A 6393-nucleotide genomic window follows, 5' to 3' on the forward strand; every position below is an offset into this window, starting at 1 on the left:
GTGCAGGACTTTAGTATGGCAGACCAGCTTCCAGATCCCGCTTCTATGAGTGCAAATGCATTTATGGGCTTCGACACACGGGATGACCTCCTAACCAGATGGCAGCGGCGTCTCACTACTGGGTAGCCAGAGGCACAAGACGGGTACTATGCTCCGGGTTTCACACCCGAGGGTCCCACGCCTTTGTGGCGGACATCTATGGGGGGGACACCTTGGGGGGGGGGGGCGCCTACGCGTATGACGCCTAGTACGCTTCAAGACCTAGGGATGCGGCAGAGGCGAGTACATCCTTATCTCCGCAGCACAGGCGCACTCGCCGATCTCAACGATCGTGAGGTGGAGGTGGTGGTTGCTGTGGAGAAGGGCCATAGATGCTTCGATCCCTCCTCGTTCAGGACCCCCATCCTACCCAGGCACACCTCTCGAAACACCTACTTGGCATACCACGACACCCTTGGGGGCACAGGACCTAGTCCCTCCAAATTTCTATAACTGAAGTCATGCAATATGGTTCTGTGGAGAGCTCTGAGGACCTCATGAGTGATCATACGTGAGTACCATTCTACATCATTGATGATCGCTCACATAATGCACAGGTTGTGCAACAATTGTTTCCAGTAGCACATCTCCTTCTTGAGCACCACATCTCATTCTCTTGTCATTATATTTGGTCAGATGGTTGTGGTGTGCAATTCAAAAGCGCACGTTAGTTCTTTGGTTGTACAAATGGCACCATAGTAGTGTGGCATACCTTGCATTTTGAGATTCTTTGAGTAAGGGAGAGCACGACGGTGCAGACGCTTGTGTAAAGTGCGCTCCTTGATGATATTAGCTTCAACACGACAATGACCTATTTAGAGATGCTAGATAGGTTGTGGAGTGGTGCTCATAGCACATGGCACATGACTCATCTTTAGGTAGTGGATTCTCAGTGAAGAGGTTCTTTTAGTGTGTGGATAGCCAGGATATTGATCTCACTAGCTGGGATTGTGACACAGTAGTAGGGACGCTCCAATTGCACATCATTTGGAGCACCACAGCTAGGGATCCCACTATCTTTACTAGGCACCACTCATGCTTTTGTGATGCGTGCATACATGGTGAGTGGGCAGATTGCACCATGGCAGAGTGGGCTGATAGGTGGACACTGCAACCTCTTTCACCATCATAGGGTATGACCACATCGAGTAGCTCAATTGATAGCCAGGCCACACAATTCTTAAATGATGCTAATACTCTCACAGATAACTTGAGAGAGGGAGATTATTTTGCAGTTATTGATGAAGAGGGAAATGTAGAGGGAGTTGACTATTATATTCTTAGGTGCACCAAGGCAAAGTATGTGCTTCCGGAATCCACCGTGGATGATTATGGTGAGGCATATGATGCTCACAATATGGTTGTTTCAGGGCACTATTTTTAGCAGGTCCATGGACGTGGGCACTACATCCATTTTGTATAGTATGAGTGGCCAAAGGTGGCCATACACTACTCCCATCTTGTCCTTGCTGTGAAGCTAAGGCTGGAGAGGATTGTCATCAAGAAGAAAGGGAGCACCCCTCGCTGGTGTTGGGATCCGGATGAGCACAAAAGCATCATTGAGATAGTGCACATTAGAGCAGGAGTTGCTTTTGTAGATGATAGTTGTGATGATGAGTGTTAGCAATGATCCCTACATTCGTGCTATTTACTATTCCACCTTTTGACCCTTTCTGTCATTTCTATTCTTGTATACTCTACTTCATTGATATTCTATATTATAGTGTTGTACTTTCCCTTGTTCATTTGATATTCATTTTGACATTACCATTCATAGGTTTTTATTTTGGTTTAGCATTGATCTGATTTTATTAAAGATTCACGGTCTTACGTTGCCGTCTTGACTGTCATTAGCGGAACGAATGCCAATTCATTGTAAGACACCCTACACGATTGAGACGGATTGCAATCGGGGATTTTAGTGCTTTCCTCGTCCCTACAAATTTTCATGGCCATTGGCTCCCGTGTCGTCGGTAGGGTGGTACAATCACCAATTTTTTTGTTTTGGCTTCGCTTAGGGCCCATCGCTTAGGGCCCAATGGTCAAAAAACTGGCGATTGTGCCATCGTAAACCGTCAAGACAGATTTCGATGGCCATGAAACTTTGCAAGGACGGGGATTTGAGTGCTTTTCCCACCGTAAAAATTTTCATGGCCATCCTATCCCATCTCGTTGGTCTAGGGTGGCACAATCGCCAAATTTTTTTTTTAGCTTCGCTAAGGGCCCAATGGTCAAAAACTGGTAATTGTGCCACTGTAGACCATTGAGACGGATTGCGATGTCCATGAAACTTTGCAGGGATGGAATTTGAATTATTTACCCACCCTTGCAAAGTTTCATGGTCATGCTCCCGTCTCGTCGGTCTAGGGTGGCACAATCATCGATTTTTTCATTTTGGCTTTGCTAAGGGCCCAATGGTCAAAAACTCGTGATTGTGCCACCGTAGCCCATCGAGACAGATTGTGATGCCCATGAAACTTTGCAGGGGTGGGAATTTGAGTGCTTTCCCTGCCCCTACAAAGTCTCATCGCCATCCACTCTCGTCTCTTTGGTCTAGGGTGGCACAATCACCAATTTTGTTTTTGGCTTTGCTAAGGGCCCATGGTCAAAAACTGGCAATTGTGCCACCATAGCTTGTTGAGACAGATTGCGATGGCCATGAAACTTTGCAGGGATAAGGATTTGAGTGATTTTTCTACCCTTGCAAAGTTTCATGGCCATAGCCCTCCTGTCTCTTTGGTCTAAGGTGGCACAATCCCCAATTTTTTCGTTTTGGCTTCGTTAAGGATCCAATGGTCAAAAACTGGTGATTGTGCCATCGTAGACCGTTGAGACGGATTGCGATGCCCATGAAACTTTGCAGAGTTAGGGATTTAGGTGCTTTCCTTGCAAAGTCTTATAGCTATCTTCTCCCATCTCTTCTGTCTAGGGTGGCACAATCACCAATTTTTTTTGTCTTGGCTTCGCTAAGGGCCCAATGGTCGAAAACTAGTAATTGTGCCACCGTAGACCATTGAGACAAATTGTGATGCCTATGAAAATTTTCAATGGTGGGTATTTTTATGCTTTCCTTGCCCTTGCAAAGTCTCATGGCCATCCACTCCCGTCTCGTCGGTCTAGGGTGGCACAATTGCCTTTTTTTTTCATTTTGGCTTCGCTAAGGACCCAATGGTAAAAAACTGGTAATTGTGCCACCGTAGCCCGTTGAGACCGATTGCGATGGCCATGAAACTTTGCAGAGACAAGGATTTGGGTGCTTTCCCACCCCTACAAAGTTTTATGGCCATCCGCTCCCGTCTCGTCGATCTACGATGGCACAATCGCCAATTTTTTTCGCTAAGGGCCCAATGGTAAAAAACTGATGATTGTGCCATCATAGACCATCGAGACGGATTTTGATGCCCATGAAACTTTGCAAGGGTAGGGATCTTAGTGATTTTCTCATCCCAACAAAGTATGGCCATCCACTCCCGTCTCATCGGTCAAGGGTGGCACAATTGCCAATTTTTTTGTTTTGGCTTTGCTAAGCCAATGGTCAAAAACTGGTGATTGTGATCATCGAGACGGATTGCGATGCCCGTAAAACTATGCAAAGCAAGGGATTTAGGTGCTTTCTCCACCTCGGAAAAGTTTCATGGCCATCCGCTCCCATCTCGTTGGTCTAGGGTGGCACAATCGCCAATTTTCTCGTTTTGGCTTGCTAAGGGCCCAATGGTCAAAAATTGGCGATTGTGCCACCGTAGCCCGTCGAGACGGATTGTGATGGCCATGAAACTTTGCACGGACGGGGATTTGAGTGAATCTCCCACCCATGCAAAGTTTCATGGGCATCTGCTCTCGTCTTGTCGATCTAGGGTGACACAATCGCCAATTTTTTCCCTTTGGCCTCGCTAAGGCTCCAACGGTTAAAAACTAGCGATTGTGCCATCGTAGACCGTCGAGACGGATTGCGATGGCCATGAAACTTTGCAGAAGCTGCGATTTGTGTGCTTTCTATCCCACCCCTTGAAAAGTCTCATAGCCATCCGCTCCCGTCTCGTCGGTCTTGGGTGGCACAATCGCCAATTTTTCGTTTTGGCTTCGCTAAGAGCCCAATGGTCAAAAACTGGTGATTGTGCCATCGTAGCCTGTCGAGACGAAACTTTGCAGGGGCATGAATTTGAGTGCTTTCCCCCTACCCTTGAAAAGTTGATGGCCATCCGCTCTCATCTCTTTGGTCTAGGGTGGCACAATCGCCAATTTTTTTTGTTTTGGCTTCGCTAAGGGCCCCATGGTCAAAAACTCGCGATTGTGCCACCGTAGCCCGTTGAGACGGATTGTGATGGCAATGAAACTTTGTAGAGGTAGGGATTTAAGGTCTTGCTATGTTCTTGCAAAGTTTCATGGCCATCTGCTCCTGTCTCTGTGGTCTACGGTGGCACAATCACCAATTTTTTCGTTTTGGCCTCGCTAAGGGCCCAGTGGTAAAAAATTGGTGATTGTGCCACCGTAGACCGTTGAGACGGATTGCGATGGCCATGAAACTTTGCAAGGGCTGGTATTTGTGTGCTTTCTTTCCCCCCATCCCTTGAAAAGACTCATGGCCATCTGCTCCCATTTTGTCGGGCTTGGGTGGCATAATCACCAATTTTTTTGCTTTGGCCTCACTAAGAGCCCAATGGTCAAAAATTGGTGATTGTGCCACCATAGACCGTCGAGACGGATTGCGATGTCCATGAGACTGTATAGGGACATGGATTTGAGTGCTTTCTCCACCCCTCCAAAGTTTCATGGCCATCCACTCTCATCTCTTTGGTCTAGGGTGGCACAATCGCCAATTTTTCCGCTTGGGCCTTGCTAAGGGCCCAATGGTAAAAAACTGGTGATTTGTGCCATTGTAGACCGCCGAGACGGATTGCAATGGCCATGAAACTTTTTAGGGCCGGAGATTTGTGTTCTTTTTGTGCCCTTGCAAAGTTTCATGGCCATCCACTCCGATCTCTTCGGTCTAGGATGGCACAATGGCTAATTTTTCGCTTTGGACTAATGAACCACATAAACTATAACACGACTATTGTAACACTAATGACACATTTTGCAAAGGTAAAATTGTATAAAGAAAAACATTGTAATTACACTCACAAGGAGACATCAAATGAGGATGTGCTACCATTGAGGATCTTACAAAGATGTGGTACAAGTGAACACCCAAAACTATAACGAGATGATTATAATCATAAAGACAAAGTTTACAGAGGTTTGGTACAAATGGACAAAAATTAAAACATGGCAAATCGAACAAGATGACTATAATCATAAACACCATTGAGGGCAAAGTTTTGGTGCAAATCGACATCGTACAAAAGTGTGGTACTTGTGAGCTGCAAACACTAGAACATGACGAGTATAATTATAATGACACACTTTGCAAAGGTAAAATTCCATAAAGCAAAGCATTGTAATTACAGTCATAAGAAGACATCAAACAAGGATGTGTTACCATTGAATTGCAAGACCTAGAACATGTGCTATCTACAATCATAAGGATAAACTGTACAAAGCTATGGTACAAGTGAACACCAAACACTATAGCTAGATGTCTATAATCATAAAGACAAAGTTTACGGAGGTTTGATACAAATGGATTGCAATAAGTAAACATGACATTTAAACTCAATAAGACACATTGGAAAAAGGTTTGATACAAGTGAACCACTAAATTAAAACGCTCAAAGTTTTGGCACAAATCGACATCATACAAATGTGTGGTACAATTGAACTGCAAACACTTGTACATGGCAACTACAATCATAAAGACATATCGTGCAGCAACAAAAAGCAAATGGACTGCATAAGATAGAACATGGTGACTACAACCATATAGAAAATGCAACAAATGAAAAAATATATACAAGTAAATCAGTATGAATCAGAGTCTGAAGCTACATGCTCTATGTAGGGTGCAAGTTGCACCATAGCACAGGGTGCCTGCACTACTCTCTGTGCTATGGTACGCTGACTGCCAAGTGCTGCACTCTGCTCAATGTGGGCCTTAGCTATTGCTGAACTCACCAACCTCCACCGGGGCCCTGTCACACTAGAACTGAATCCGCGCAAGCGCCAGCTCTTGGTCGGCTAGTGTGCAACGTGCCTGTTGTCCCATCTCACAAATTCGTAAATCTTCATATACTCACGAGGTAAACTGTGAGTATCCTCCTCTATCGCTAGCAACTCACCAAAAAATACCGGTCAGCAAAGTTTATCTCTCGGGGGAAAAGAAGCACCAGCAAAAGTGGCCTCCTCAATGCTCTATCTTTAGAATGCTCTATGAGGATGTCCCACTGTTGAAAGCGCTCCCACCTGACCTCCTCTTCC

The 6393-nt window shown here is 45.5% G+C and overlaps 1 pseudogene; it reads left to right on the forward strand.

Moving 5' to 3' along the window:
- Positions 1–895: 895 nt before the first annotated feature.
- Positions 896–1663, forward strand: LOC147429099 (uncharacterized; annotated as a pseudogene).
- Positions 1664–6393: the final 4730 nt, after the last annotated feature.

The sequence above is a fragment of the Adiantum capillus-veneris genome, chromosome 22 (assembly GCF_014529385.1).
Source record: "Adiantum capillus-veneris isolate H3 chromosome 22, ASM1452938v2, whole genome shotgun sequence".
NCBI classification, from domain to species: domain Eukaryota; kingdom Viridiplantae; phylum Streptophyta; class Polypodiopsida; order Polypodiales; family Pteridaceae; genus Adiantum; species Adiantum capillus-veneris.